We start from the raw sequence: 23510 nt of genomic DNA on the forward strand, positions 1-23510 counted from the left end.
TGAGCAAAAACAATATCAGCAAAGACATAAATTACCCCAGCAAATCTACAGTCAGTGTCTCTAGTGATGGTGTGATGAGGATGTTCAATGAGTTCAAAGAAATGATCTCAGAGGTAGTCAGCAAAGCACGAAAATATAAGAGACAAAATAAAAAGAACAATGACTATGACAGAAATTACAAAGAGGGTAGATAGTATAAAATGTCAATAGAAGCTCTGAACCACAGAATAATAGAAGTTGAGCAAAAGTTTGAGAAGCTCCCAGATGAAAAGGAGGAAATCACTAGGAAACAGCAGAAGATCAAAAATAGTCTGAAAAGAAACAAAAAGGAGAACTATGGGTCGAGTTTAAGAAGGATAGTATAAGAATTATCCTGAAGAACAGGAAGACAAATGTGATGAAGAGCCAGTAGTTAAATAATCAACAAGAATTTACGACATTTGAGGATTATAAGCACAAAGATCCAAGAGGTCCAAAGGGTTCCACTGAAAATAGACCCATTAGGAAAAATCTGAGACACATTAAATTCAAAATGACAAAATACAAAGGTGGAGACAGAGTATTGAATGTAGCAAGATGAAAAAATGATCTTATATACAAAGGAAAGCCCATAAGATGTACAACAGATTTATTAAATGAGACTATGAGTCAGAAGAACATGAAAGGATACAACACAAGAACTCAATGAAATGAAAACCTCACCAAGAATATATATTCATCTAGATTATCATGCAGATTTGAAGGAATTATGCAGAGTTTTATGGACAGGCAATAGCTTAGGAAACTAGCTTGAAACTGTTTTTAAAGAAGCCTTTTAAGAGCTCCTCTAAAGAATAGGAAGTTTCCCATCATGTGGCATTGAGTATGACACTCACTAATGGTGCATATGATTTTTCTCTACTTAAGAAAAGTTAAAAACCTATAGCAATTAATCATCACAAATTGACTTTTATTGATTTAGTTTCTGATAATTCGATTTGCTATTCCTTTAAGTTTTATTGGACCGAGTGATGTGAAATAATTTAGTCCTATGCCTGACAAGGGGACAGGCTGGGGAATGAAAGGAATCCTGGAAATATTAGCGGAGGGAATAGAATATTTATGGTGGTATTGGTGTTAGAATATTTTGTGCCTGAAGCAACTCTATTATGAACAACTTTAAATCACAGTGTCCCAATAAGAATTTCTAAAAAAGATTGACAACTTGTTTTGTGCAGGGAGAGTTTTGTAGAGGCTTTACCTGCTGTGTCTTAGCATGTCACCTGTTCAGAAAAAGCACTTTCAATGTAAAAGACTCAGGTAATTTTTTCCCCTTGGTGTGTGCTTTGAGCCAATTATAATTCAGTGCCAGAGGGAACATTATCTGACATACTAGTATAGCATCACTAATCTTTCAGATCATGGAGAAAATAAAAAGTGGTTTGTAATTTGCTGGACTGATCTAGAGAGAGCAATGACACAGAGTGTTCCGAACTAATCACTTAAGTAAGGGGTAGAGAGAAAAAAAACTCCAAAGACATGAGGTCATAAAGTAGGCCAATTCTAAGAATCACAGGAAATGGTGTATGCGAGTTCCTGTTCTAAGCCTCTTTCCAGAATGAAGATCGGTTTACTAGCCTAGAGCAGTACTCTTTGTTTCTTGAAACTGTACAAACCTTGTTTAAAAGCTAAACAAAATGCTCTTTGTAAAACCATAGATCTTACAGGATTGGTGCTTGTCAGCAGGTGTAGAAGCGCTTAAACCTCAGATGTACTGACTTGATTGTAATGGTGGGGCCCTAGACCAATGTGTACAGATGATGGTCTGCTGATCATAAAGGCTGAAGAGTTTTGACCTATAGTAGAACTGAAGTTTAGGCATTATTGCTTAAAGAGTAAGTAGGATTAGTAAGCATATTCCACATATCATCCCTCAAAAATAATATTCTTTACCCTAACAGCGTACTATATATAACTTCTCTGCAATTGAATCTGTTCCTTAAAAAGTTCAGTACAATAATCTTCAGTTCATATATGTGATCTAGAGCTTATTTAATGTACGCTTCTCTTAAGTAGGAGAACCCAGATCAGCTCTTCTGATCCACTTCTATTCTATGCCCTGATCACCAAGTCTACTACCACTGAAGGGGTCAATATTCTCATGGTTTAGCTTCATATTTAAGATCTTGGATTCTGGAGTCTTAGAGGTCTGATATGCAATCCTGGTCTTACACATGTTCAACTGTATTGTCATATTAGGTACATTGAGCTGCCGATCATATTAAATAGCCATTTTCTCATATGTAAAATTTGGATATTAATAGTGTCTATTGTTAGTAGACTTGTGAAGAGCAATCAATTAAAATGTACTAGAAAAATAAATGCACTTTCATGGGAAATATTGTGCTGTTTTTTGCCTTCAGGAAATGTTAATTCCACATATCACATGATATTATGTTTTCTTAAATAACCTTTTCTTTAAAACCTGAAAGACTTTATACACTTTATCTTCTGTTAGGTGCACTTCCCTCAACTCTCTCTGAAGAGAAACTGACATTTTCTCTGGAGAATACATGCTATTCATCCAAAAAAATAAATATTGCCTCAGTGCAGCTTTTCAAAACATTGAGAAAGTGTACTAAATTACCCTTCTTACCATATGCCAGAAGATTTTTTTCTTACCCTCCCAACTAAAAGTAATGTATCTTAAGTCCTAACAGATTCACAGGCTTAACTCCTATGACTAATATTGGGCAGGCTCACTGAGGATTTATTAGGGATCAATGTGACCAATGAGTTTGGCAGCTGGTAGTTGTCCTCCTTCCTTCTCATGCAGTAAAAATAACATTGTTGCCATTATTACATCATTTCAGTGTCTCCAAATATGTTCATCAGTCTGATCACTGCTAAATGTTTTTATAAAAAAAAAAATTCTTTCTGCTTCTTGAAAGCTAGCCGACATTTAAAGTGCTGGCAAGTTACCAAAACACAAATCTTTGTCTCCTTCCTCACCTCCCACCTCCTAGTTTATTGTGAACAAGTAATAGTCAAAATATTTGGGGAGATTGGTGTTACCCATAGGAACATCAAGTTTCTCCAACTGATTAATTCTCACTGTTCTAAATTAGCGATGCAATATTGTTGCAAGTGCTAAAACTGCCAGGAATGGCCTTACTTTTGTGTTAAAGACACCGTGTCTGAAATTAATGGCAGAGCTAATCCTGATTTATTCCACTAAATGCCAAATCTGTAAGGAAAGGTCAAAATGGCCAGTGGGATTCGCTTATGGTAAAAGCGAAAAACAAAACAAGAGGTAACAATGGACAGAGGAGGGGAATGTAGGCTGGCTTAATGTTGCCCTCATTTACCCAGACAGTCCGCTTACAATGCATTTGTCACCTAGGATCATCATGGTGAGCCTTCTGGGTGGTTGCTGCCTCAGGCCCTGAACTATTTTATTCATTCTTTCTCATTGGAGCCAAGTGTCTCTTGAAAAAAAATTTAAAAGTCACACCGCTCATGTTCTTAAGACCTTAAGATTACCTCCTCCTTAAACCCATGCCAACAGGAGGGGCTCTTTTCTAAGTTTCCTCCTTGCAAAAAAGTATTCTGTCATTAATCTTTTACATTCAAAACATTGGGGGCATGCTAGACTTGCATTTAATTAATGCAGACACTTGGAAGACAAGGCGTCCAGGTCTTTCAAAGCAAGGAAAGAAGAAATGTTTCAGGCCCAAAGATATGGCATCTAAAGCCCACAGCTTATCTCCATCATCTCAGAACTATTGAGGTTAGAGAGGAGAAGCAACACCGAGTGTATAAACAACTGGGAGCAACGCTTCTTGGGATTAGTGCTCTACCTTGTGTGAACAGGAGAGTTATCAGGCTCTGACACCATTAACTGAAGCTGATCCAGCTTTCGGCATTTGAGCAGTGAAAGAGGTACCTGTAAATCCCCACACTACTCTAAATCGAGTTCCTCTTGCTATCTTTCTTCTTCAGCCCACTGACTTCAATGCTCACCAGGAGCTTCAGTATTGGATGAAGCTTTTGTGATTTCATGCGCTTCCTACACAGCCAAGTGACTGACTTTATTTACTGAGTATCAGCAGGCTAAGAAATAGACCTTTTGCTTCCTCTCACCCCCGAAGATCAAAGAAACTTTGAGAAACCGTGGTTTGAGAACTGGCTCATTACCCTCACTGATATCTCACAGCAACATCAGCATATGCGATAATTTCCCTCTGAAATAAGACTTGCACCACTCTGATTAATAGCACATTTCAGATTTACAACCTTCAAGGAAATATTAGTGATTCAGTAATATATAAAGCTGGGGTGAGTGACCTGAGGATGCAAATCAGTAATGGACCACGTGTTTTACATGAATGAGGAGGCTCTGGGTTTGATTCCCATCAACACACATAAAAAAAGTTAAAAACCTTATTTTTAAAAAATGCTGCATAGTTCCTATTCTCTCATTTCACAGTTTAGATTATAAAGTCTCCACTTCTTTCCATGTTTCGTTAATACAGCAAGACAAAGTGTCACAGAGATTGTTTTCCAAGGAAGTATAAATGATATTCCAAAGACAGTATCTCCAATATTATATATAGGTACTTTTAAGAGTTTCTCCTAAGTATACTATCTTTTAGCAATCTTTACAAATTATATTAATCTTTACTTTTGAAGACATCGCAAATCAAAAAGATTAGTGCAATTTGGTTGTTCTTATGCTTTTATTGACCTGTAAACATTTATTATAACCAGAAGCAGATATGTGCTATTAGTCCTTCCTTTAAACTTGGCTGCTTTTGAATCATTTACAAATATTTTACAACATTTAATGTTTTTTTTTCTGGAAGAGGTAAGCTTTCAATTTCCTCGGTCATGATTTCTGTGACTAATCTGAGGTAATCCATGTGTAAGATTCTTTATTTGAGTCTTTTACAATCCCCTCTGTGGATATATACATTTAAATTCCTCCTCTTCTCCAATTCCTTTTCCCTTAATTTTTAAAAATTCCATTTCTATTTATATGCTTTCTCTGAGAAATTCACTACAAACAGATTGAAAGTAGAAACATTAACTTTAATTTTACCCAGGCAGCTTAACTATGATTTTCACAGAGCAGTGTGGCCCAGCCCCCAGTCCTTGACCAAAACCCATGAGACTTCCAAAAACATGAGGAGTCTCTTCCTCATATAATACATCCTGTTTTTTTTTTTTGACATGATTTGGGTGACCTGAATACAAGAGATGGTCTTGATCTTCCTAGGAAGTATCAGACCAGCCACCATGGTGTGTGTGTGTGTGTGTGTGTGTGTGTGTGTGTGTGTGTGTGTGTGTGTGTTTGTATCTGTGTGTGCATGCACCCACGCACTCATAAATGTGTGTCTGTGTATACATGTGTTTGTACATACCTATATGTGTGTGTCTATGCACACCCGAGCACAACATGAAGTCGCGATCAATACTTTGGGGTTGAACAGAGGCTAGTTAGGTAACTACTGGAAAGAGATGGTGAAGCAAAGAGTGAATCTGAAGCCTCAGTACCTGGGAATCTTAAAGCAGAAGGAAGAGGAGAATAAGCAGGTCTTATTAACTGGTTTCACTGCTTCTAGGCTTTGTCTTCCTTCATTCTCCTCCACACTGTAGCTGCCAGAAAGTAGAAATCTGATCATGATAATCCCTTGCTTAAAAGTCTTTAATAGCTCTCTGCTAACCCACAAGATGAAGTCCAGACTCCTTAACATGATATATAAAGCCCTTCATTATCTGGTTCCGGCCTTCATGGCCAGCTTTATCTGCCTCCACTCCTCACAAAGCTAGACCGTATAGTTTTCCTGAGTTCCTGGGATGTGCTAGAAGAATCAGAGTTGTTCTTTTTATTTCAGATCACTAAGATGAGAAGTGCATGAAGCATCAGGAACTTTGAATCTTTAAGAGATTTGTCTCTTGACTAAGAGCTAAACTATGAGATGAGCTTCTGAGAAAGATCACTTGATAGAACTGTACTGCTGTAAGGTGCAACTGGAGAATATGTTCATCCAAGTTTGCTTACGAAGAATTCTGGATCACTCCCCCAAAAGTCTAAAAACTCACTTGGATTTCTAAGGGTATTACTTATTATTAAATGTTGGGGCTTCACTTACTTCTCATTCAGAAAAATCACTGAAGTACTCTCTTTTCTAAATGGTGTTCATGTGTTTCTCTGTACTTGAAAAATTCCTCTCAGAAACTCATCTAGACAGTTGTGAAAATTAGAAAATGTGGTGAAAGATTGCACCCATTTTTGAGATATTTTAGTGAATGTTGACTCTTTAACTGGATGGCCCAAATCCAGTGTTGCTCAGGGGTACCAAGGATTGAACCTGATTGGCCATGTGCAAGGCAAGCACCTTCCATGCTGTCCTATCCCTCAAACTGTGACCCAGTTTTAGAACCTTTAATTTTAATTTTAATTTTCCCTTCTTTTCCCCTCGGTGTTGTGGTGACCTGGGGTCACACATCTGGCTGTGGTGCTCACACATTCAACCTTAGTGCTCACTTGGGCTCATGCACTTTTGTTTTTTCTATTTGTGTTGCTTGTACTCATGCTCACTGGAGAGTTTCACTCATTTAGCGGCTATGTTCTCCTGGGGGTTGTACAACTTAATTGCAGTGCTTACACACACCTGCCGTGCTCCAAGTATTGGATACACTGGGTCTGGGAGTCCAGAGGGTCTATACCTAAAGCAGCAGAAACTGACCATTCCAGGGTTTGAACTCAGCCTTGCACTTGCTAGGCAGGTACTTGTTTTCTTTTTCTTTTTTTTTTTTTAACTTCTGAGCCACTCCTAGGTCCTCATGGATTTCTATATATCATCAGATGTTTTTATATCATGTAACTTTTTAGGAGGTAAAAATTCCCCCGTCCTTAATTTCTATTTCTGGGCAGTTTCTTCTCTATGAAGTTCCTGGGATTATTTTGTTCTACCCTTTATGCCTTGGTGGACCTAAGGATTGATTTCTGAGTCCATTGCTCATCTATTTTCATTTTCTGACCTTCTCAAAAATGTTTCATCTTCCATCCAGACTAGGGCTGGAGCGATAGCACAGTATCTCAATATGCCAAACACAGTAACAACAAAGTCTCCAATGGAGACGTTACTGGGCCCGCTCGAGCAAATTGATGATCAACGGGAGGGCCTTTACCTTTACCTTTTACCATCCAGACTATAATGACTGGCAGAGACTCTTAAAGAAATCTCGAAAGGAAGCAACTGTTGCAAAACTTTTTCAGATACCCTTTCCTAACTGAGCCCCCGCCCCCAGGTGATCTCGGACTGGTATGGAACCAGCTGCCACCTTAACAAACTTTGAGGAATGTGGGGGAGAGAACAGCCCCACTATGCCCAAAAGTTGGCCACCATACCTGGAGCCAGACTCCACCACCTCATGACTGTAATGACTTGTAAATCTGCATCTTTCTAAGACCTAGCTTTAGACCAGAGTTTTCCAGCATGGGCTATATTGACCCCTGAAGGCACTGGAATGATGAAGGGGGCAGAAAAATAGAATTAGGGTATATCTTATGCTTGTTCTCTTAAAGAAGAAAGATTTTCAGGGTATCTCTGAGAGATAATTTGTTTCTGAAAATAGGGCACTAGGCCAACATATGTTTGGGAACTTCTGTTTTCTTCTTTTTTTTTTAGTTTTTATTTAGGCAACATGATTTACAATACTGTTAATACAGAAATGCAATGTTCTGCCACCATATCCTCCACCAGATTATTAAAATCCCTTCACCGTTGTCTCAGGTTTTCTTACACCACCCACCTCACCACATCTCCTTCACAAACTCATTTCTGTAGGTCAATTCTCAGGTTCTGTTGTTATTGAACAATTGTTATACTCATACTGTGTTTCTTTATATCCCACATACAAGAAGGATCATTCTATATTATTCTCCTTCTGACTTATTTCATTTAGTATAATATCTTCTAGTTCCACATATGCTGAATTAAATTATATTATTTCACCTTTCCTCATACCCGAGTAGTATTCCATTGTGTGCTAAGTAATATAGAAGCTCAATTCTTAAGTTTTTTAGAATGATCTTCATACTAGTTGCCACAGTGGCTGAGCTGGATGCCATTCCTACCAACAGTGGATGAGGGTTCTTTTTATCTCATAACCCCACCACTGGTTGCTTTTATCTATTTTTCTCCCTTATTCTTGGAGTCATACCTAGTGGTGCTAAGTGTTGTTTCCTGGCCATGCTGGGGGAACCATATGTCATATGTACTGTTGAGAATGAGCAGGGATTGTTTGTAATGAAGGCATGTATCTACTTCCTGCAACTATCTCTCAGGCCCTGTTTCTACTTTGTAATGTATGTCACTATATTGATATGAAGGGATATCTAGTTGCTTGGTAACCTCTGCTTTAGACTTTTATCTAAACACCTGCTGGCTGACTCTGCCTTGAGTTACCATGGGCAAGTCAGCCTTAACACGTCTGGAATAAGCCTCTTTACTTTCCTTGTCAAATAATATTTTTCCAGGAATCTTCATCTAAATTGATAGTACTAGTTACACAACTAGAATTATGAACATTATTTAGTCTCTCCTCCTTCTAATGCCTCACATTGAATCAATTTTTATATTCTTGCCAATTTGCTTATAATATATTTCAAATCTATTTTTTGCTTCATACCTATTGTATTGACTATATTTCAATGAGTATCATAATAGATTTCTAACTCATGTAATAGCCCCATAACTGTTAATCCTGCTTTCATTCTTATTTTTTTCTAATTCAGATACCATAATTTCCGTAATTCAAATCTTAATTTTTTAATGATTCTGTTTTGCCTATCACATATATCCCCATGATATCCTATAGACCGTTCTTGATTTGGACTGAAAATATTTCTTCAGGATCCTATCATCTACTATCTTCTTTTTATTTTTTTATTTTTTATTATTTTTTTTATTGTATTTATTTATTTTTTAATAGTGAGGCACCATGAGGTACAGTTGTAGACTTACACATTTTTGTGCTCGGGTTTCGATTATACAATGATCAAACACCCATCCCTCCACCGGTGCGCATTTCTCACCACCACGGACCCCAGCATCCCCTCCCCCCCCCCAGCCCCCATCCCACCCTGCCTCTGTGGCAGGGCATTTCCCTCTCTCTCCTTTTGAGTGCCATGGTCTGCAAAAGAGGCATTGAGTGGCAATCATGCTGGGTCGACAGTCTACCCTCAGCATGCTCTCCCATTGTGGGCGGATCCTCCCAACACCCTTTATTTGGTGTTCCCTTCTCTTTCTGAGCTCCCCCTTCCCCTAACATGTGTGGTTGTCCTCTGGGTCATTGAGTAAAATTCCTGGTACTAATCTCTGCCATACTTGGGTGTTAGTTTCCTATTTTGTTACTTTATGTTCCCCAGATGAATGCAATCTTTCTATGTCTATCCCTTTCTTTCTGAGTCATTTTGCTTAACATGATACTTTCCATGTAGTACCACTTGTATGTAAACTTCATGACTTCGTCTTTTCTAACAGCTACATAGTACTCCATTGTGTAAATGTGCCAGAGTTTCTTCAACCAGTCATCTGTTCTCGGGCACTCAGGTTTTTTCCAGATTCTGGCTATTGTAAAGAGTGCTGCAATAAACAGACAATTGCAGATGTCACTTCGGCTATACTTTTTTGCCTCTCTGGGATATATTCCCAGGAGTGGTATTGCTGGGTCAAATGGGAGCTCAATTTCTAGTTTTTTGAGAATCATCCATACTGTTTTCCAGAAGGGCTGAACTAGTCGGCATTCTCACCAACAGTGAAGGAGTTTCCCTTTCTCACCACCTCCGCGCCAGCACCTGTTGCTTTTGTTCTTGTGGATATGGACCAGTCTCTGTGGTGTGAGGCGGTACCTCATTGTGGTTTTGATCTGCATCTCCCTGATGATTAGTGATGTGGAACATTTTCTCATGTGTCTTTTAGCCATTCGGATTTCTTCTTTGTCAAAGTTTCTATTCATTTCATCTCCCCATTTTTTGATGGGGTTGAATGTTTTCTTTTTGTGGAGTTGAACCAGTATTGTGTATATCCTTGAAATTAACCCCTTATCAGATGTGTAGTTGGCGAATATCGTTTCCCATTCAGTTGACTGTCTTTGTATTTTGGTCACTGTTTCTTTGGAGGTGCAGAAGATTCTTAGTTTAAGATAGTCCCATTTATCTATCTCTGTTTTCACTTGCTTGGCCAGCGGTACGATATCTTTGAAGACACTATTAGCTTCTATGTCATGAAGGGTTTTGCCAACATTTTCCTCAATGTATCTTATAGATTCCGGTCTGATGTTGAGGTCTTTAATCCACTTAGATCTTACTTTTGTATATGGAGTTAGGCAGAGATCTGAGCCCATTTTTTTGCATATAGCCGTCCAGTTTTGCCAGTATAATTTGTTAAAGAGGCTTTCCCTGCTCCACTTCACTTTTCTTGCCCCCTTATCGAAGATTAGATGCTCGTATGCTTGGGGAAGGGACGTCAGTATATTCAACCCTGTTCCATTGGTCTACAGCTCTACCTTTGCTCCAGTACCATGCCGTTTTAATTATTACTGCCTTGTAGTAGAGTTTGAAGTTAGGGAGGTTGATTCCTCCCATTTTCTTTTTCCCAAGAATTGCTTTAGCTATTCGTGGGGGCTTATTGTTCCATATAAATTTCAGGAGTGTTTGCTCCAATTCTTTGAAGAATGTCATGGGTATCCTAATAGGGATTGCGTTGGATTTATACAGTGCTTTGGGAAGTATTGCCATTTTGACAATGTTAATTCTCCTGATCCATGAACAGGGGATATTTTTCCATTTCCTCGTATCCTCTTTTATTTCCTGAAGTAGAGTTTTGTAGTTTTCTTTGTACAGGCCCTTTACTTCCTTAGTTAAGGTGACTCCTAGGTACTTGATTTTCTGGGGCACAATTGTGAATGGGATTGTTTTCTTCATGTCTTTTTCTTCTCTTTCACTATTTGCATATAGGAAAGCCATGGACTTTTGGGCATTGATTTTATAACCTGCCACTTTACTATACAAGCCTATTGTTTCTAGAAGTTTCTTGATAGAGGTTTTCTACTACCTTCTTTTTAGATGTGTAAAAGGAAACCAAAATTTTCCTGATCTAGACGATGATGTTGTTCACCTCTGTGCTTGTTAATACCTTCTTTTACATTCACATTGAGTGACTGTGGCAGGAAAATGTTCAACCAAATATTCAGTGTTCTCCTTGTCCTAGCATGTGATCTGGAAAAGGTGACAAGTCTCTGGCTGATAATCTGGAGTGAAGGTGAGCTGTGTCATCTCTATGTCAAGGCAGTTCTAAGAAAGTGTCAGTATCTTCATTATCTCTTTCAACAACGACAGAAATATACTGAAATGTCAAGTTGCAAATTACAAGAAATTATAAAGTCAGAGTCATTGTTGGATAAGAGACAGAATGAACAGATCTGCTTTAGCTTGTATAAATAAATATTCATTGCTTGCTGTTTGTATTAGTTGGTGTGACTAGTTTGCTTATTCTATGGATACTGACAAATTTTGTCTTCAAGATTACATTTATAGGGGTTGGAGTGATAGTATCGCAGGTAGAGCGTTTGCCTTGCCCGTGGCTGAACCGGGTTTGATTCCCAGAATTCCATATGGTCCCCAGAGCACTGCCAGGAGTAATTCCTGAGTGCATGAGCCAGGAGTAACCCCTGTGCACTGCCAGGTGTGATCCAAAAAGCAGGAAAAAAAAGTTACATTTATAAATCCCTAATTCAAGGAGCCTTTTCTACCTATATCCTTACCCATACTTTTGTGCAATTCCAGTTCTTTCTCATGATTTCACTTTTTCCTTGTGTTTCCAAAACAATTTATTTTCTTTGTTTTTTTAAATGTTATTTTAGGTACTATGATTTATAATATTGATAATGGCAGTATTTTATACAAAAAGTCCCCCAAAGCCTACCACCACATCCTTCACCAGAAAGTCAGCTACCCTGCACCATATTCCTGTACCCCACCATACCCGTCCACCCCTCATCACTCATCCCCGTCCACCCCGTACCCCCTATCCCCACACCACTTGGCCTGCAGTGAAAAATTTCCTATTAAAGATCAGTTCTTAGTTTCTCTTGCCTCTGCATATTTGTTGTTTGTTTACTGTTTTAATCTATTCACCATGTATAAGAGATATCATTCCATGCCAGTCCTTCTAACTTCACCCAATATGTTAGAAGTTAGTCAGCATTTAAAGTTAGTCAGGAGTTAGTCTGATCCTCTCCAGATCTATCCATGTAGCCACAAATTGCATGATTTTGTCTTTTCTTATAGCTGAGTAGTGTTCCACAGTGCATATGTATGACAGTTGTTCTTGGACATGCTAGCTGTTTTCAGATTTTGGCTATTGTGAATAGTGCTAAGATGAACATAGGAGTGGATATGTATTTTATGAGGACAGTTGGGTGTTTGTGGTAAAGACAAAAAGTAGAATTTCTGGATCATATGGAAGATTCTTAGTACTTTGAGAAGTGTCCATATTGCCCAAACTGATTTTAAATCTGTCATGGTACTTCTTTGTGTGTTAAAGTATTTAATGAGGGTCCCAAACGAGGTTACAGTGGGTAGAGTGCTTGACTTGCAATTAGCTAATCCATTTTTGATCCCTGGCACTCCATAAGTAGCCCCAACTTCACCAAGGGTAACCCTGACCACTGTTTGATGTGGTTTAAAAACAAAAGCATAAAAATATTTTATGATAATTTATTTATTCTATTTTTCTTCCCCATTGTTTGTATCTTTATTACAGCTATTTTTATATATACTTGCATATGTAATGTACAAAATACTTTTTAAAATTTATTTATTTTTTATTTTATTTTATTTATTTATTTTTTATTTTTTATCATTTTTTTTATTAGTGAAACACCATGAAGTACACTTATAGACTTATAAATTTTTGTGCTTGGGTTTCAGTTATACAATGATCAAGTACCCATCCCTCCACCAGTGCCCATCCTCCCCGACCACGGGTCCTAGCATCCCTCCCCCACCATCCTCCCCCCCCCCCCCCCCCCGTCCCACACTGCCGCTGTGGCAGGGCATTCCTCCCTGTTCTCTCTCTCTTCTTTTGGGTACTGTGTTTTGCCAGAGAGGCATTGAGTGGCAATCATGTTTGGTCTATAGACTACTTTTAGCATGTCTCTCCCACCCTGGGAGGGTCTTCACAACACCTTTTATTTGGTGCTCTCTTCTCTATCTGAGCTTCCTTCTCACCTAGCACATGTGGCTGGCCTTCAAGTCATGGAGCAAAATTCCTGGTACTAATCTGAGCCATTCCTGGGTGTTAGTCTCCCGTTTTGTTGCTTTATGTTCCCCAGATGAATGCAATCTTTCTGTGTCTATCCCGCTCTTTCTGACTCATTTCGCTTAGCATGATACTTTCCATATAGTACCACTTGTATGTAAATTTCATAACTTCATCTTTTCTAACAGCTACATAGTACTCCATTGTGTAAATGTACCAAAGTTTCTTTAACCAGTCATCTGTTCTCAGGCACTCAGGTTTTTTCCAGATTCTGGCTATTGTAAAGAGTGCTGCAATGAACAAACAATTGCAGATGTCACTTCGACTATACCTTTTTGCCTCTCTGGGATATATTCCCAGGAGTGCTATAGCTGGGTCAAATGGGAGATCGAATTCTAATTTTTTGAGAATCGTCCATACTGTTTTCCAAAAGGGTTGGACCAGCCTGCATTCCCACCAGCAGTGAAGGAGGGTCCCTTTCTCGCCACATCCGCGCCAGCACCTGTTGCTTTTGTTCTTGTGGATGTGGGCCAGTCTCTGTGGTGTGAAATGATATCTCATTGTTGTTTTGATCTGCATCTCTCTGATGATTAGTGATGTAGAGCATTTTCTCATGTGCCTTTTTGCCATTCGGATTTCTTCTTTGCGGAAGTTTCTGTTCATTTCCTCGCCCCATTTTTTGATGGGGTTGGGTGATTTCTTCTTGTGTAGTTTAACCAGTACCTTGTATATCCTTGAAATCAACCCCTTGTCGGATGTGTATTTGGTGAATATTCTTTCCCATTCTGTAGGCTGTCTTTGTATTTTGGTCACTGTTTCTTTTGAGGTGCAGAAGCTTCTTAGTTTAAGATAGTCCCATTTGTCTATCTCTGTTTTCACTTGCTCGGCCAGTGGTGTGACATCTTTGAAGATACCACTAACTTCAATATCGTGGAGAGTTTTGCCAACTTTGTCTTCAATAAACATTATGGATTCCGGTCTGATGTTGAGGTCATAAATCCATTTCTATCTTACTTTTGTGCATGGCGTTAGGCAGAGATCTGAGCCCACTTTTTTGCCTGTAGCCGTCCAGTTTTGCCAGCACAATTTATTAAAGAGGCTTTCCCTGCTCCATTTCACTTTTCTTGCCCCCTTATCGAAGATTAGATGATTATATGTTTGGGAGGAGATGTCAGTATATTCAACTCTATTCCATTGGTCTGCAACTCTGCCTTTGTTCTAGTACCATGCTGTTTTGATTATTACTGCTTTGTAGTAGAGCTTGAAGTTAGGTAGGTTGATTCCTCCCATTTTCTTTTTCCCAAGAATTGCTTTAGCTATTCGTGGGGGCTTATTGTTCCATATAAATTTCAGGAGTGTTTGCTCCATTTCTTTGAAGAATGTCGTGGGTATCCTTATAGGGGTTGCATTGAATTTGTACAGTGCCTTGGGAAGTATTGCCATTTTGACAATGTTGATTCTCCCCATCCATGAACAGGGGATATTTTTCCATTTCCTCGTGTCCTCTTTTATTTCCCGAAGTAGCGTTTTGTAGTTTTCTTTGTACAGATCCTTTACTTCCTTAGTTAAGGCGATTCCTAGGTACTTGATTGTCTGGGGCACAATTGTGAATGGAATTGTTTTCTTCATGTCACTTTCTTCTCTTTCATTATTTGCATATAGGAAAGCCATGGATTTTTGGGTATTGATTTTATAGCCTGCCACTTTACTATACAAGCCTATTGTTTCTAGGAGTTTCTTGGTAGAGGTTTTAGGGTTCTCTAAGTATAGTATCATGTCATCTGCGAATAGTGAGAGCTTAATTTCTTCTTTCCCTATCTGGATGCCCTTAATATCTTTTTCTTGCCTAATCGCTATTGCAAGTACTTCCAGTACTATATTGAACAGCAGTGGAGAGAGTGGGCATCCTTCTCTCGTCCCTGACCTTAGGGGGAAGGCTCTCAGTTTTTCCCCATTGAGGATGATGTTTGCTGTAGGTTTGTGGTAGATGGCTTTAACTATATTGAGGAAAGTCCCCTCTATCCCCATTTTGGCAAGGGTTTTCATCATGAATGGGTGCTGGATCTTGTCAATGCTTTTTTTGCATCTATTGATATGATCACATGATTTTTATCTTTTCTTTTGTTGATATGATGGATTATGTTGATTGATTTCGAATGTTGAACCATCCTTGCATCCCTGGGATGAATCCTACTTGGTAATGATGTATGATCTTTTTGATGAGTTGTTGAATTCTATTGGCTAGTATTTTGTTGAGAATCTTCGCATCCGTGTTCATCAGGGATATCGGCCTGTAGTTTTCTTTTCTTGTGGTGTCTTTGTTTCCTTTTGGTATTAGAGAGATATGGGCTTCATAGAAACTGTTTGGGAGAGTTTCCGTTTTTTCAATTTCCTGGAAAAGCTTGAGAAGAACTGGCAATAGGTCCTCTTTAAATGTTTGGAAAAATTCGCTAGTAAATCCATCTGGACCTGGGCTTTTGTTTTTGGGAAGACTTTTGATTACAGTTTCAATTTCCTTGATGTGAATAGGTCTATTCAGGTACTCTATATCTTCTTGCTTCAGCTTTGGGAGATGATAGGAATCCAGGAATTTATCCATTTCTTCTAGGTTCTCTTGTTTCGTGGCATACAGACTTTCAAAGTAGTCTCTGATGATCTCTTGAATTTCTTTAGTTTCTGTTGTGATATCCCCATTCTTATTTCTGATTCGATTTATTAAGGCTCTCTCTCTCTGTTTCTTTGTGAGGGTTGTTAGTGGTTTATCTATCTTATTTATTTTCTCGAAGAACCAGCTCTTGGTTTTATTGATCTTTCAGATTGTTTCTTTGTTTTCCATGTCGTTGATTTCTGCTCTAAGTTTTATGATCTCTTTCCTTCTGCCTGATTTAGGCTCTTTCTGTTGATCCTTTTCTAAGGTCTTGAGCTGTGAGGTCAAGTTGTTTATGTGCATCGTTTCTACAGTCCTAAGATATGCTTGCAGAGCTATAAATTTTCCCCTTAATACAGCTTTCACTGCATCCCATAAGTTCTGGTAGTTTGTGTCTTCATTCTCATTTGTTTCCAGGTATCTTTTGATTTCGTCCTTGACTTCGTTCTTGACTCACTCATTGTTCAGCATCGAGTTGTTTAATTTCCAGGTGTTTGATTTTGTTCTCCGTGTCAGTGTGTGATTCACTTCTATCCTCAGTGCGTCATGGTCTGAAAAGATGGCTGATACTATTTCTATCTTCCTGATTCTGTTGAGGTATGTTTTGTGTCCTAGGACATGGTCTATTTTGGAAAATGTTCTGTGCACACTGGAGAAGAATGTGTATTCTTTCTTTTGGGGGTGTAAAGCTCTGTATAGGTCTATTAGCCCTTTCTCTTCTATTTCTTCTTTCAAAGCCAATAATTCCTTGCTGGGTTTTGTTCTTGGTGATCTATCCAGAGTTGATAAGGCGATGTTGAAGTCTCCAAGTACTATTGTGTTGGTAGCGATGTCCTCCTTAAAATCTGTTAGCAGTTGTTTTAGATATTTAGCTGTTCCCTCATTAGGTGCGTATACATTTAAGAGTGTGATTTCTTCCTGCTGTATGTATCCCTTGATGAAGAGAAAATAGCCTTCACTGTCCCTTCTAATCTTTTTCAATGTGAAATTAATGTTATCGAATACTAGTATGGCCACCCCAGCCTTTTTGAAGGGGCTGTTTGCTTGCAGGATTGTTTTCCATCCTTTGACTTTGAGTCTGTGTTTGTTCTGGCTGTTGAGATGAGTTTCTTGTAGGCAGCAGAATGTTGGGTTCTGTCTCTGTATCCATTTTGCCACTCTGTGTCTCTTAAATGGTGAATTTAGACCATTGACATTGAGAGAGAGTATGGTTATGGGGTTTTGTGTCATTTTCTGTAGGGTGTGTTGTGGTTGTAGGGTTTGTCTTGTCTTATAGTAGCCCCTTTAGGCCTTGCTTTAGGTTTGGTTTTGAGTCTATGAAGTTCCTGAGCTGCTGTTTATCTAGAAAATAGTGTACTGTTCCTTCGATTTTGAGGGAGAGTTTAGCCGGATAGAGTATTCTTGGTGAAGCATTCATTTCAGTGAGTTTTTTGACTATATCTTGCCACTGCCTTCAGGCTTGCAGGGTTTCCTCTGATAGGTCTGCTGTGAATCTAAGGAGTGCTCCTTTGTATGTGATTTCCTTCTTTGCCCTTGCTGCTTGCAGTATTGTGTCTTTATCGGCAGCATCGATCATTCTAACTATGATATGCCTTGGAGTGTTTCTGTTGGGGTCTCTTTTAGCTGGCACCCTTCGGGCTTCTTGAACCTGAATGACTGCATTGCGGAGCTCTGGGAATTTTTCAGCAATGATTTGTTTGTCGGTGTTTTTTTCGTTGGGACTGTTTCCCTGAGCTTCAGGTAGTCCCATGATTCTAATGTTGTTCCTCTTGGAATCATCTGCTAGGACTCTGATTCTCTGAAAAGCTATTCTGAGGTCCCTTGCCACTGTTTGTTGTTCCGTGTTGGCTTGGCGCAGCTGATCTTCCAGCTCACTGATTCTCTCTTCAGCTGTGGTCATTCTGTTTTTAAGAGAAGAAACTGAGTTTCTCATTTCATCTACGGAGTCTTTTAATCGTGACATTTCTGCTCTCATTTCTTCGCGTAATTTGTCGATTTTTTCTGTGGTGTTACTGGCTGTCTTTCTGACCATTTCATTGAGTTGATTGAACATCTTGATGACTTCGTATCTGAATTCTGTGTCAGAATGATCCCTTAGGTGAGCTGTATCGACAGAATGTTCTGGATTGTTTTTGTTGTCCTCCACTTGTGGTGGGGATTTTCTTTGTTTCTTCATATTGCTGAGTAGATTGGGGACTAAATTCCTTGGGAACTAGGTTCCTTAGAATGGGTAAACAACCTGCGGCCACATCAGCAGCCGCGGGCCAGAAAATAGGCCACGCCCACTCTGAAGCCACGCTCACTCTGAAGCCACGCCCACTCTGAAGCCACGCCCGCTCTGAAGCCATGCCCACTTCTGAAGAGGCCACACCTCTACAGAAAACTGGGTTTGAGATGAGATGAGCGCAGCGTGAGTAGTGAAGAGGGGACGGCAGCCGCTAACGGCTGCGTTTCTCCAGGCGTCTGCCGGGATACCTGAGGTCCCGAAGGGAGAGATGGAAGTCCCGGGGCCACACACCAGGGGCTGGTCTGACCTGGGTTTGAGATGAGAGGAGCGCCGCGTGACTACTGAAGAGGGGACGGCAGCCGCTCACGGCTGCGTTTCTCCAGGCGTCTACAAAATACTTTTTATACTATCATTATCTAGGAAATCATTGATATACTATCAGTGTAATAAAAGAAAAAACACACAATACTGCAGAATTCAGACTAACCTAATCAGGAGTCTTTTTTGGTTTTTTTTTTTTTTGATTGTATGGTAAGGGACAACAGCTGTTTAATTTTTGTCTTCATTTCAAAATTCTGGTCAGACTTCCATTTACAAAATCAAACTCCAAGTAAATAATATGTGAAGAACAATTCAAATTAGAAGAAAACATGTATGAATGTATTTCCTATATGAAAAAAGACCCCTATGACCTATTATTAAACATTTGTTATTGATCTCCTTGACTCTCTACTGCACTTCACTCAGCTACAAGTCTTTGGGCAAGTTCCTTAGGCTCTCCAGATCTCAGGTTCATCGTTAGCAAAGTGGCAGCAATGATGCCACTCTCATAGGCGTGGCTGTAGGAATTAGATTGTAAACCATCTTTATCAATAATAGTGGGGATCCGTAGTGAGAAAAGAGTCCCCGGGCAATTACTGTGTGAATGTCTCTGTGTAAGTACACAGCTGATGTGGGTTAGCCCTCTATATACTGAGGCTACCTAGTGTAGCCTTTTGGTCTAGTGTCCTATTTAATCTATTGATCCAAATGTCATCGAGCAATGCAAGACTGTACATATGAAAAGTGCACGGTTCAATGCCTGACATGACTACACTAAGACCCTGTAGCACTTTTGCCCTCTTTCTTTCTTTCTTTCTTTCTTTCTTTCTTTCTTTCTTTCTCTCTCTCTCTCTCTTTCCTTCTTTCTTTCTTTCTTTCTTCTTTCCTTCTTTTTTAAAAAAATTTTTATTAGTGAAACACCATAAGGTACAGTTGTAGACTTACAAATTTTTGTGCTTGGGTTTCATTTATACAATGATTGAGTACCAATCCCTCCACCAGTGCCCATTCTCCACCACCACTAATCCCAGTATCCCTCCCACCCCCTCATCCCCCATCCCACCCTGCCTCTGTGGCAGGGCACTCCCTTTTGTTCTCTCTCTCCTTCTGGGTGCTGTGGTGAGCAATAGAGGAATTGAGTGGCAATCAGGTTCAGTCTATAGTCTACTTTCAGCATGCATCTCCCATCCTGCGCGGATCTTCCCAACACACTTTATTTGGTGTTCCCTTCTCTATCTGAACTGCCTTTACCCCTAGAGTGTGTGGCTGGCCTCCAAGCCATGGAGTAAACCTCCTAAGCCTGGCAAGCTACCAAGAGTATTCGATACGCCGGACACAGTAACAACAAAGTCTCCAATGGAGACGTTACGGGGCCTGCTCAAGCAAATCGACGATCAACGGGAGGGCCTTTACCTTACCTTACCTTTACCTTTTATTCTATACACAGATGAATGCACTTATATTTTTTGTCTGTTACATCTCTGATCTAAAGGCTTATGTATTTTTTAGAGTTAACAGCTTTCAGTTCCATGATCAGGAAAAAATGAAGGCAGTCCTGTTCTACACAAGATCAAAAAGATGTGGCTAAGAGTTAGAACCCACCTGAATGATTGAGCTGGTCTCCAATACATTTATGGAAGGAATCGGGAAGTGTTGGGTGGCTTCATGATCATGAAGGCCTCTCACTAGAGAATACAGTGACTGTGCTGCTCTGGGTCGAGGTAGGGAACCCTCAACTGATAATATTCTTCCACTTCTGTCTCAAGGAGATGAGTCATGTTCTGCTTCTTTTCAAAAAATCTAGTAAGTGGACCCTGTTCCAACCTTATCACTGTCTCCAGAAATACAAATATGGTGGAAGGAGGGGAGTTGGGTACTATTGGAATTTATTACTAATTTTTTTGGTTTGTTTGAGGCCATACCTGTTGGTGTCCACAATGTACATCTGGCTTTCATTCAGGGACAAGGGGTATTGGTGGTACGATGAACCTGTATGAGCTGTGTGCAAGGCAAGCCCTTTGCTCTGACTACCACTGCTCCAGCCGTGTACACTATTTCTCACCAAGATCCATATCTTTTCTGCCATGTAGTTTTGCTGTACAGATTAAGGAGTTGTATTATTTTGAATGAATGATTATCAGTATGTTGAGAATATGTATTTAACAATGATTAATAATAAATAAAATCACTTTTGCCTTGTAATTGCATGAAGGAACCAGCAGAGGAACGCAGGTGTGCGGGACCTGGGGCTGAGATCTCCAAGTCTGCTTGGATCGGGACTGGACATCCTCCACCCAGATCCCCCATCTTCCAGTAGCTAGGCAGTTAAAGCCACCAACTACCCCAGCACTTGGCATCAATGGCCAAGACCCAGAGACTATAAAACCAAGCTCCTGGAACCTTTTATTGTCTAGTTCTCACTCTCGGAGAACCTGGCAGGCTACCAAGTGTATCCTGCCTGCATGGCAAGCAACCCGTGGTGTATTCAATATGCCAAAACCCAGTAACAATGATGGGTCTCATTCCCCTAACCCTGAAAGAGCCTCCAATGTGGCTCTTGCTAAAATCTCAGGTCTAGGACAAGTGGAGACGTTACTGTTGCCTGCTGGAGGAAATCCATGAACAATGGGATGACAGTGATACAGTGATTACCCTTGTTCAGCAATAGTATTTATTTTGTGTTTAGCATGTCTCACACATAGTAGCTACTCAATAAGTCAGAATAACACAGCTTTATGATGCTGTTATTACTCATACAATTGGACTTTTTTTGGGCGGGGGGCACACTCAGTGGTTCTAGGGCTTACTCTTGACTGTGCTCAGGGATTACTCCTGGCAGGTTCAGGTGATCATATATGCTGTCATAGATGGAAACCAGGTAAGCCACATGCAAGGCAAGGACCCTACACACTGTCTCATGGCGCTGGCCCCATGGACACTTTCTTTTAAGGAAGGCTTGGAATTTATTTTTAGTCATAATTTCTCTACTACGTTAAATTACAACAATTTGAAGAAAAAACATAATAGAGAAATAAAGATTTCAGATGCCCACCTATGAACATTTCTTTAACTTTTAATTTTAAAATAATTTATATTCTTACAAGGATATTAATATATATAAAATAACTGCTTTTAAACTATATGTACATACACATCAAAGAAACCAGTGTGGTATTAAGAAAAAAAGATAGGAGTATGTTTTGTTGGTATTCAGTAGCTGCTGTAATACATTAATACAAACACTTTGACTTAAAACAAGCCACATTTATTCACTTGTACTTGTATAAGTCACAAGTCTGATCGGTCTAAAATCAAAGCATGAACAGAACTAAGATCCTTTCTAAAGGGCCTAGAAAATAATCTCTTCTTACTTTTCCAGTTTCTAGAGGATACTTGCAACTTTTTGATCACCATCTCTTCCTCACACCACTCCTTACTGTTCTCAAATCCTTTCCCACCAACTCTGTTCTTCTTCCTGCCTCTCAGATGAATCCTTGTGATTATGTGAGCTCACTCAGATAATGCAGACTAATCTCCCTATCTCAAAATGCTTTATTTAATCACACCTACACAGTCCCTTTCATTGTGATATATTCATAGGTTTCAGGAGTTTATATCACAATCTCTTCCACATTTATTAGCTTACAAATACTTTAAATTTTGTTCTTTTTGAATATTAATTTTAATATTAATATTGAACTGGAGCGATAGCACAGCAGTAGGGCATTTGCCTTGCATGCAGCCAACATGGCCGACCCGAGTTCGATTCCTCCACCCTTCTCAGAGTGCCCGGCAAGCTACCGAGAGTATCTCGCCCACACGGCAGAGCCTGGCAAGCTACCTGTGATGTATTCGATATGCCAAACACAGTAACAACAAAGTCTCCAATGGAGACGTTACTGGGCCCGCTCAAGCAAATCAATGAACAACGGGAGGACAGTGACAGTGACAGTGAATATTAATATTAAAATAAATGATTCCATTTATATTAAATTTCTTTGCACATGCAGATTTTAAGTGTAACAATAGAGAAAAATAGGAGCAAATACAATTTTAAATCTTTCATTAAAGATATTACAGCAGGTAAGGTCTTACAACTAGCTGATACAGGTTCTATCCCCAGCAACTCATATGGCTTCCCAAGTACTACCAAAAGTAAGCCCTAAAAATAAGTAAATAAACAAATTATTATCTTTTTTAGAAAAAAAAGTAAGCCCTGAGTACTATCTGTTATACTCACCCCTCCCTATAAAAAATCCTAAATAATTAAATAAATCGGAGCGACAGCGCAGTGGGTAGGGCGTCTGCCTTGCACGCAGCCAACATGGCAGACCCGAGTTCGATTCCTCTGCCTCTCTTGGAGAGCTCGGGAGTATCTCACCCGCACGGCAAAGCCTGGCAAGCTCCCCGTGGTGTATTCGATATGCCAAATACAGTAGCAACAAGTCTCAAAATGGAGACGTTATTGGGCCCACTTGAGAAAATCGATGAACAACGGGAGGATAGAGACAATTAAATAAAAGTTAAATGTGGCCTAAATTGAATCAAAAATTCCATGTACTGTTGATCACTTTGAATAGTGATCATTCATTGTTAGATTATTGTCTAAGGCATTTCTTTTAGTGCTAGGAAAACTGACTCCTGTAAGGAGGTGTTCTTCCTTGAAAACAGGAAGAAAACCCAAAAGACTGCCAGCAGTAACTTGGGATCTTACACTGTGTCCTTATTTTAAATTCTGTCTTCACTTTATTATTTTATTATTCTCATTTTAGAACACCTTAAGTAAACAACCATAGGAAAAAATAATGTTTAGACTGCTCAAATGAACATTTTAATACTAAAAATAGTATCCTAGGGTTTTATTAATGTTATTTATGTGGCTATAAGACTAAACCAAACATAATGAAACAAAACCTATGTACATTTTGTCAGAGTTGGAGCAGAAAGACACGTTTCTTACTCTCTACACTCAATTTTAATACAGACAAAAATGCCATTTTAC

The sequence above is a fragment of the Sorex fumeus genome, unplaced genomic scaffold, assembly GCF_029834395.1.
Source record: "Sorex fumeus unplaced genomic scaffold, SorFum_2.1 ptg000002l, whole genome shotgun sequence".
NCBI classification, from domain to species: domain Eukaryota; kingdom Metazoa; phylum Chordata; class Mammalia; order Eulipotyphla; family Soricidae; genus Sorex; species Sorex fumeus.